The sequence below is a fragment of the Myiozetetes cayanensis genome, unplaced genomic scaffold (assembly GCF_022539395.1).
Source record: "Myiozetetes cayanensis isolate MyiCay16 unplaced genomic scaffold, myiCay2020 scf10, whole genome shotgun sequence".
Classification (NCBI taxonomy): domain Eukaryota; kingdom Metazoa; phylum Chordata; class Aves; order Passeriformes; family Tyrannidae; genus Myiozetetes; species Myiozetetes cayanensis.
The window spans coordinates 1562763-1571848 of record NW_026086605.1 but is presented as its reverse complement, the minus strand read 5'-3'; positions in this window follow the sequence as shown (position 1 = coordinate 1571848).

The window sequence follows — 9086 nt, the reverse complement described above, 5'->3', positions numbered from 1 at the left end:
GCACCCTCGCACGGACACTCCGACCCCCGTGCAGCGAGAGAAAGCACAAAGCTCCTCCCCAAACCTCGCTGCCCCGTGACTGGTAATTCCAGGTTATAGCTGACAAATAACAAAAACAATGTTGCTTCCCAAATGAGGGTGTGGGCAGGCGTTGTTCTTCAGATTCGACTGGTTTGAACTTTCTCGCCTCTTTGCAAATCCGTGTCTCAGTCCTCAGTTTCACTCAGAAATACACCTGAAGGCGTCTGTGAGGTTTGAAACCATCCCTTTCTCATGGGTGCATTATCAGCACGTCATGCACTCAATGGGTCTAGCTTGAGGTAACTGTGCTTCACAGTGACGCCACTTGTAGTCATCTGATAGTCACAGGAGCAGCCACAGACGCCTGTTGATAGTTCAAGTAGCAGAGTGAGTGCACAATATCCCTCAAATGCAGAAGTTACCTTCTGGAAAGCTATTTGTTTCAAGGAATTCAAAGCATGAATTCCTCGGAGATGGATGCTCATTACCGACCTATCTCTTGCTTCAAAAAACCCTTGTCTGTTCACACCCCTGAGGAGAGCCAGAATCTCCTCCTGCTCGAGGCAGGATCAAAGATCTCTGGATACTGCTTGGCACTGATAGTCATTCATCTTTTGACAGAAGAGTTTTACTTATCACACTGACAAACCAAGTAATTGCTCAAACTTGCTCCTTCATTCCTGCAGCTCTTCCATCCTGCGTGTCCCTTGCCATCAGAACCACACTGTCATCCATCCCAGACCCGTTTTCTGCCCTTGCTCTTGTGTGCCTTTGACTCGTAAGTTTTGTGAATGGATCATTTCTTCCCAGAGCCTTTACTTTCAGATGTCTGTATTACCACCCCCATTTCTGACTTACCTTTTTCTCTGAGCAACAAGTCCCATATCTGGAGCATCTCACATCAGTCCTGGACTGTGCTGCCTCTCCCTGGGCAGGTTTCCTACCTCTGCTACCTCTCATGTTCTCTCTGTGGCATAAGAGCTCTGCTCAGCCCCCCCAGTGCCAGCAGTAGCCTCAAAAGGCACAATATCAGTGATTTACTCTGCTTCCAATCTGCAGAGGAATTTCACTCTCAGTTTCATAACAAAAACACACGCTTGGACCATATGTTCCCTGTAGCATATGCCAGAGCCTCTGCCAAATCAACAAAAGCAGCTGATTCAGGCACGGGGGACACAGATGTTCAAAAGGTCCTACAGGAAAATTACTCTTGTAAGTTGAGGAAGTGATACAGATGGGGTTTGTAGCTGACAGCCAACCATGCACCCAGCAGAGGTAATGAATAAGGTCAGCAAGTAGATGAAAAATTAATAAAAGGAAAATTCAAAGGGATATCTAACAGGCTTAACTTAGACATTTGGGGGGGGGGCATGCTCTGCTAAGAAACAGAGGGGACTGTATTTCACAAAAATTATAATGGGCTAATGGTTCAGGATTCACTTGAGCTGCTGCAGGGCTGACAAGCATCCAGCTGGAGAGAGAGCAGTCTGGGCTGACAAGGAAAAGCATTTTAGTGATTGAATTTAGCTGGCAAGACATCATGTTTTTTCTGTTAATTGAATTGTCTTTCCTGACAGGTAGGTTTTAGCCTGGTTTCCTGTGCAGGTGAAAGGACTCCCAGCTAGGCAGGTTATTCAGGATAGCTGTCCAGGGATTCACTGTTCTCCTGGACTGTGGTGTCTCTGGGCCATAGCTGGGACCCCAAGGCCATTTGGCTTCTGGTCTATGTTGTCATTAGCCCTCCTGCAGGTCAGAATGATTTACAGAAATGTTCATGTAAAGGATACTCCAAGCAAAAATCTTGGCTTCAGAGAAATCTGTTATTAAGATAAGTGAGTTTGTGGTGTCTGGCTAATCTCAGATGGGGCTCCAGGCTCCAGGTCTATATGTTCTATTTCAGAGGGGGAAACAATCAAGAAGCATTTGCTGCTTTTCTTCCTCTCCATGTCGGTGCAAACACAGCACTCCTGACTCGTCCAGGTGTTCACACACCCAGGAGTACCAGGCTGATCATCTGCTCCAGGCTGTTCCACTACCACCAGAAACCGTGTGATTGTGGTTACCCAGAGTTAATAAACTCTACGGGGTCTTCTGTGGGTTTTTGTCTTGAAAAATGGGCTGATTTTTGGTAAACCACCTGGAAAACCATTAGGCTTGTATGCACAACAGGATTTCCAAGGAATAACCCAGGACAGCAAAGCAAAGCAAAGCCATTCTTTTCTCAAGCCATCAGCTGCATCATTGCTCAGTTTTGACCCCAGAACTGTGTAGAGAATTGGCCTCAGTTTCTGAGTTGTATGATGGTCTGTGGTTACTTGAGTCTGTAGGGGGAGATACTTGCCAGAAACCTCAGGACACCGGGAGAGTATGGACCACCCTGGGGAGCCACTGCCTGCTGCCACATCTCCCTTGGTGGATGGATCATAAATGTCTGCAGAGGTGATTGCTTCATCTACAGTTCATACACGGTCTCTGGTCACAGATCCATCCATCTGAGACGGCCCTGCATGATTGTGAGCTCCCTCCCAGCTGCATGTCAGCTCTAGCTCAGGTTGTACAACACAGCAGTGCTGTAATGTAATTGTTATTTGCTGTGTTAATCGGGCAGATATCTCCGGTGTGTCAGCAGACAACATGTCTCGTGATAAGATCTAAAGTGGCTTTTCCCTCCTGAGTGCCTGGGGCAGCGTAGCAGGTCACCTGCTCACAAAAGGCCCTGTTGGCCAGGACTGGGGGTTCAAAGGTTTGCTCTGGAGCAGGGATTGCAGCAAAGCTGTTACTGATGGACCTCGTGGGTAAGTGATGTGTCTGGCACGTGTCAGGCACTGCATTTCTAAGCAGGCTCCAGTCCAGATTCTCTGCTGGATGTATTTAAGATCGAGTCATATGAACACTTTGTTAATAAATGCAGCAAACACACAGTTTCTCAATCTTCAGATTCCAGAGACGTGGTGAGTTTGACCGGCGGGATTTCCATGGCCTGGTGTTCCATCCAAATCCAGAGTATCCCTCCTGAATAGCCCAGAACTTCACTGGCTGATTTTGAGTATCCTGCTCCAGGTGTACAACCATTTCAGCTGAAAGGAAAGAGGTCTCACCTACAGATTCTCTGTAACTACAAGCAGAGAGGTGGAGATGTTTGGCTTCACTGCTTGTCCAGAGCTGTGGACTCGTTTGCATCAACAGTCCAAAAAAAAGGGCCACTGATTCCGTTGGATCCTGCCTGTCAGAAAATTAAAAGTGCAAACCCTAATCTTGTACCAATCTGCTGCTTTATGGTACAGACAACTTTTAACTTGATTTTCAGTGTTTGGTACATAATTCACTGTAAGTGCTGATGGAGGAGAGAGCAGAAGTATCTGGATGAAGCCACCACAAGTGGATCTCACCCTGCCTGCCCTGAGGTGCAGACATTGGCTCGTAGAGCTTGATCATGCCATCAGTTATTGGAGTCACAGCATTAGGTAGATTATTTGGATTTCCTGTGAACATTAATAGAAAATTCAAATTATTAATGAGAAAATAGAGTGCTAAAAGTACCTTCTAAATGGAGAAAAGCTTTTAAAATGTACCTGTTGCAGTCACACTGCAACTATACTAGAGCTGGACATTCACAAGGCACATACTCAGATTTCCAAACTTCAGATTCTTTGAACCTGAAAAAGATTCCAGAAACTAATTCCACTACCCTTTTTTCTTCCTTTTTATTTCCACCTGGAATGCAATTTGCCACAAACCAGGGAGGAAATGTGTCTGTGAACACAGCAAAAATCAGCTTTAATTTCTGTGATCTATGTGCAGCAAAAGCGAAATTCCATCCTGACCAGAGGCAGTAGAAGACAACTTGAATATTTAGAGCTCCTCACTCTCCTAATATGTTATGAATGGCACAGGGAAGGTAAATTAATGTTTCCAAAATAAGCATTTTGGGTTGACCATTCCCTGTTCTTCCTGAGCCAGTCAGGCAGAAGCTGAGGCGTCAGGTCTTTGGTGTAAGAGGTGCCTGGGCCTACCCAGGGAGCAGAATAATTTTATTTTCTCTAGAAATCCGGAGGGTTTTTTAGAGAATTAGAGTCACTGCCGGCTGTTTTAATTGCCGCGGTGGCCGCCACTCATCAGCACTGAGAGGTTTCCACCTAGTGGATGATCTGCCCCGCTGTGCTCCAGCCTGCCAGGACCAGAGTGTGCTTTGGAACATCTGCGTTACTTCTGCCGAGCTTTAACAGCAAATCTCGCTCCAAAGCAGAATCGTTTCCAGAGCTGAGAGTGCCCCATAGCAGGCACAGCACAGAGTCTGGAAAAAACAGCTGGAAAGGGAACTTCAAAACCCTCTTTCACCAGCAAATTGATCCTTTTATAAACAGAATATGGCACATGTGTTGGCAGAAGTATTTCTCGGTTTCTGTGGGTACTGCAGCTGATTCAGTGATGTTGGTGCTCTGTCTCTAATCACCCCTTCCAAATATTTTCATTGCCTCGGATCGAAGAAGCAGATCAGAGCTGACAGCATCTCTGGCTCTCCCCTGGCACAGTGGAGTCTCAGAGGAGGCAATGGACTGAATGGAAAGAGAAACAAATGCACGTCCTTTACCCTCTGCTCCTCCGGCTCTCCCTGGAGCAGCGTCTGCCTGGGAATTCAGCTTTGGAGGTGCCAGCATTTCCTATCCATACCCAGAGCTCCTGGGCTCTGTGCCAGGGATGCAGCCCCTCCTGTCAGGAGTGCAGATGGCAGCTCCAGGCTGGCTCACCGATGGGAGCAGTTGAGAAGAGCTGGAAGGAGCATTGGTGTCTCCCCCCACTGTGTCCTGAGAGCTCCTTCCCGCTGAGCTCTCTCTCCAGGCCCCCTCCAAAGCTACCCCGGGGCTGCCCTGACATCAGCACTGTTTACCCACCTGGGAAATCCATCACTGGGGCTGGACAGCTGGGCAGGACAGGCAGATGTGAGTTGGAGAGTGTCTGGACAGTGTTACCTGTCACATCAGCTATCTGATCCAGAGATGTTTACACATCCACTCAGTGCTGAAAACAAGCAAGAAGGACTGAAAACCAAAACTACAGGCTGAGCCTTGTGGGTGACACAGAACATACACGTTATTTTAACAGAGGAATATCCCCCTGTCTCTGCTGAGCTGGGAACGAGCCGAGCAGCCAGGACAGATGTTCACGTGCACAGTAACCTCCAGCAGATGTGGTTCCACACAAACCCACCAGTACAGGCACACTCATGCCAAAGTGAGTGAATTCTAACACACAGTCCTCAGCAGTGAAGAAATCCAAGTGGAAAATCTCTGTCTGCATACTCTTGAAGAAACCAAAACCCAGTGAAATGCTCCTGATCAGAGGAGTGAATCCTCCCCACTGTAATGATTTCCCTCTAATCTCCTTGCTGCCACGTCTTTCCTTTCTCCATCCCTGCTGCAGGGTCAGTGATGCCTGGCAGGGCAGAGGGCTGGGCAAGCAGGGACTCCACTTCTGCTCAAGGGGCTGAGTCAGAACTGCAGCCCCAGAGTCTAAGGGGGAGATGGAAAATGCATCAAACCTGCATCAAACCTGCAGTTCAGGGCAGCTGGAGGGTAAATGCAATCAGTTTTCTGAAACAGAAGATTAGATGATGCTTATCTGAGTTTACAGAACTGCTGTTATTAAATGGTAACCAGTCCTCCCTGCATTTTGTTTTGTTTCCAATCTTTGGCTTATTTTAACCAGAACAAAGCTGTTTTTCTTTCCCAGTGTTTATATTTCTAAATAGTTCAGGTTATTGGAAAACTAGTTTGGTTTTTTTTTCTAAATACATATTGCAAATTTTCTCGTAACTTTCTCAAGTCTCATATTTTATTTTATTTTTATTTTTGGCTGAAATCATCTATTCTGTGGTTTAAACATCACCTCTATTGTATAAAAAAAATGACAGACAGTGCAAAACACAAAACCAGTGGATGTGATTTCCAGAGGGTTGTGCTGGCATGGAAAGATCCTTGCTAGGCTGTGGGACAGCCCAGCCCTCCTTGTGTTCCCTGGTGCTGGGAACGTGGCCTGGCAGTCACCTGGAGCAGATCACTTCCAGTCTGCAGCAAATCCCGAGCTGCCACAATGGTCTGCCTTGGCAAGGTGAGCGAGCCAGAGAAATGCTGCCCTGCTTTCTTACTCCATCACAAAAAACTTTCTGAGATTTCTGAATTGGCAGGGATCTTCACTGAGAAGGAAACCTTTACTTTTTTTTCTGACTTTGTGTAGAAAAATTAAAATACCATCCCAGAACGATCTCGTGCTTCGGGCAGCGCAGGGCTGTGGTTCAAGTCTCGTGGCTCTTACCCAAACCAGAGCCTAACCTTTACTTCTCACAGCCCAGCTGAGCTCCACACCACAAGATCACTGCATGTGGGGTTTTTTGTCTTTTCTCTGAAAATTGTGCCATCAGAGCTCGTAGTCCTGAGGACAGTTTGGTTTCCAGGAGTCAGCACATTCTGCTGAGAAAGTCTGTTGTGGTGGGGTTTTCCTTTGATTCCCTGGCCCCTTGGGAATAAATCCTTTTCCTTCTTTAGCCCATTCCCAGGGAAAAGGTGCTGATGCAGTCCTGCTGCCTGTCTATCAGAGCTCTGAATCCCTGGCCTCTTTGCCATTAATCTGAGCAGGAGGAGCATTTCAAAGCCATTGCATCCCAACACACTCCATGGAAAGCAACAGCTGGGCAGGGGAAAGATCTCCTGCTGCAGAAAGATGAGGAGGAGCAGCTGCTCAGTGAAGATGTTACAGGAACTTGGGAGAGCAAAGCTGACTAGAAACAACCAAACAATCCTGCTCGTGATAATCTCAATCACAGCCATATTTTTAATGGCAATGCTGAGGTTGTCAGGTCAGGGTGCTCCCTGTGTATGTGTTTAAGGAATTTCCTTTCAAGACATCAAAAGTGGAAATATATGCAAAGAGCTGGCTCTGTATCTGTGTTTGCTGAAGTCCACCCTGCATTAGGTACAAAGTTTTGTTTGAGAATGATGTCTGAAGCCTTCACCCTCTGCTGCTTTAATCCACGGCAGCAGAACCAAGCAGCTGAACCTTGCTGTTTCACCAGGTTTTTCAGCTCCACATCTTCACTGGGAGCAATGCCAAGCCTGAACATCCAGGAGGAACTTGCAAGGGAGGGAGAGGAGACAAAACCTTTGAAAGAGTTTTTGGTGCCAGGTTGTGCATTTGGTGACAGGAAATCATGGTGTAACTGTACAGTCAAGGGGAATGTAAAGAAGGCACAGGAACCCACTGCAGTATTCTTGTTCAGCATCATCATTTATCATAATTAAACAAAGATGTCGAGTGATTATGAAATACTCATAATGGGCAGAAATGAATATTTAAAAAGTTAGGTCTTGGGTCAGTAGTTTGGAATAACATCTCTTTTGGTTCTGAACAGGCAAATAAAGGCATATCTTACACAGTTCTGCTCCAGGGCTTTGGTACAATAAACTCTTGAACTGCAAGCATCAAAACTGGGGTAATTGTGATAAGCAGATTTGAGAAAATCATCACGTAGTGCAGATGGTGGGAAATTTTCAACAGATTGAAGGTCCAGCAACTGTGTGTATTCTCAGTGTAGGTTAGAAAAACAAAGTAACCCTTGCCAGTACATCCCTCAGGAGCCTGTGGAAACTCAAGTCCTGCAACTTCATGCTGAATGAAGTCCTGAGTGAAAAAAGAGTGTTGGAATTGGCTCCTTGGGTTAAGCTGACCAGAGCTGAAGAGCAGTAGGAGAGATGTTGGGACCTGCTCCATCTTCCACTCACTGCTCCTCAAGATGTCTCCTCTTATGTCTGGGGAGTCACTTCATCTTGGCTTGGTTTTGTTTGGTTTAACAACAGAGACAAAGATGCTGTGAAGTTTCCAGCTTCTGGAAGCAGCTGCAGTTAAGGCAGAGGGATGGTCTCCAGAGTTTATGTTCATTCACATCAGGAAAGCAGCACTGCATCAGTTTATTTGTGTATTTAGCTGACTGACTTCACCAGGTCCCATTTTGCTCCTGCTGGCCCTGTGGGATCACATCCAGTGCCTTTCCAGAGCTTAGGCTGTGGTCACACAGGAACAGTGTGACACAACAGAGTTCTCTTGGATTTAAGAATACAGGAGTGTTTTCCTCTTGCAGACAGGAAAGCTGACAGATGACAAATTCTGGGTGGCATTTGAACTAAACTTTCATTAGACTGGCAGCATCTTTATGTTTATTTTTGGCAGAATGACCTTTTGATGTGTAAAGGCCCTGGATAATTCCTGATTGAGTTATTCTTCCACGTGAGAAACACCCACAGTGGTCTGAGGTGATGATTGGGAACTCGAGCCTTTCTTGTGTCTTGATATCCTTCATAAATCTGTGAAATGCAGGTTCTGTAGAATAAAACAAAGCAAAAAAAAAAATTTAAAAGTGTTTGGTTTTAGAACTGAGGTGAAGACAGGTTGGCAAACCATCTCTGCAAGATTTCACTGCCACAGCACAGCTGCCAGCCCTGCCATTCAGAACAAGGTATGCAAAGCCAACAGTTTCTAGGAGATAAGATACTCTGACAAGGAGATAAATGAAGAGGCAGGTCCAAAAACAATTCCTTTGCTAGATCAACACTTAGTGAAAACTGTTTCCAGGGAATGTTGTTGTGCCATCAGCTGCCCACTGGGCAACCCTCTGGGCTTTGCCATCCACCACCAAACAGTGCAGCTGTCCAGGCCTCAGCAGAACGCTGTGGGAAGTGGTGTCAGGGGCTTCACTGCTGGCCAGACAGACCAAAGCCACAGCTTTGTGCTCATCCACCAAGCAGCTCACTCTGTCACAGGAGGACGCGAGGTTGCTCAAGCAGGACTTGCCTTTCCTAAACCCACCTTGGCTGGGACTGATGCCCTGCTAACAAACCTGGAAAAGGCTCTTGTTAACGGGAGAACACAGCTGCAAGGTGGAGTTTCCCGAGAGCTTCTCCTGGGATCAGTGCTATCCAACACTCTGAACACTGCAAATCTGTCACTCTTTAAACCCAGGAGGTAAACCCTTTTCTTTTACCTCATTCTCAGTTTTGGTGAAGGTTTTCTGCCAC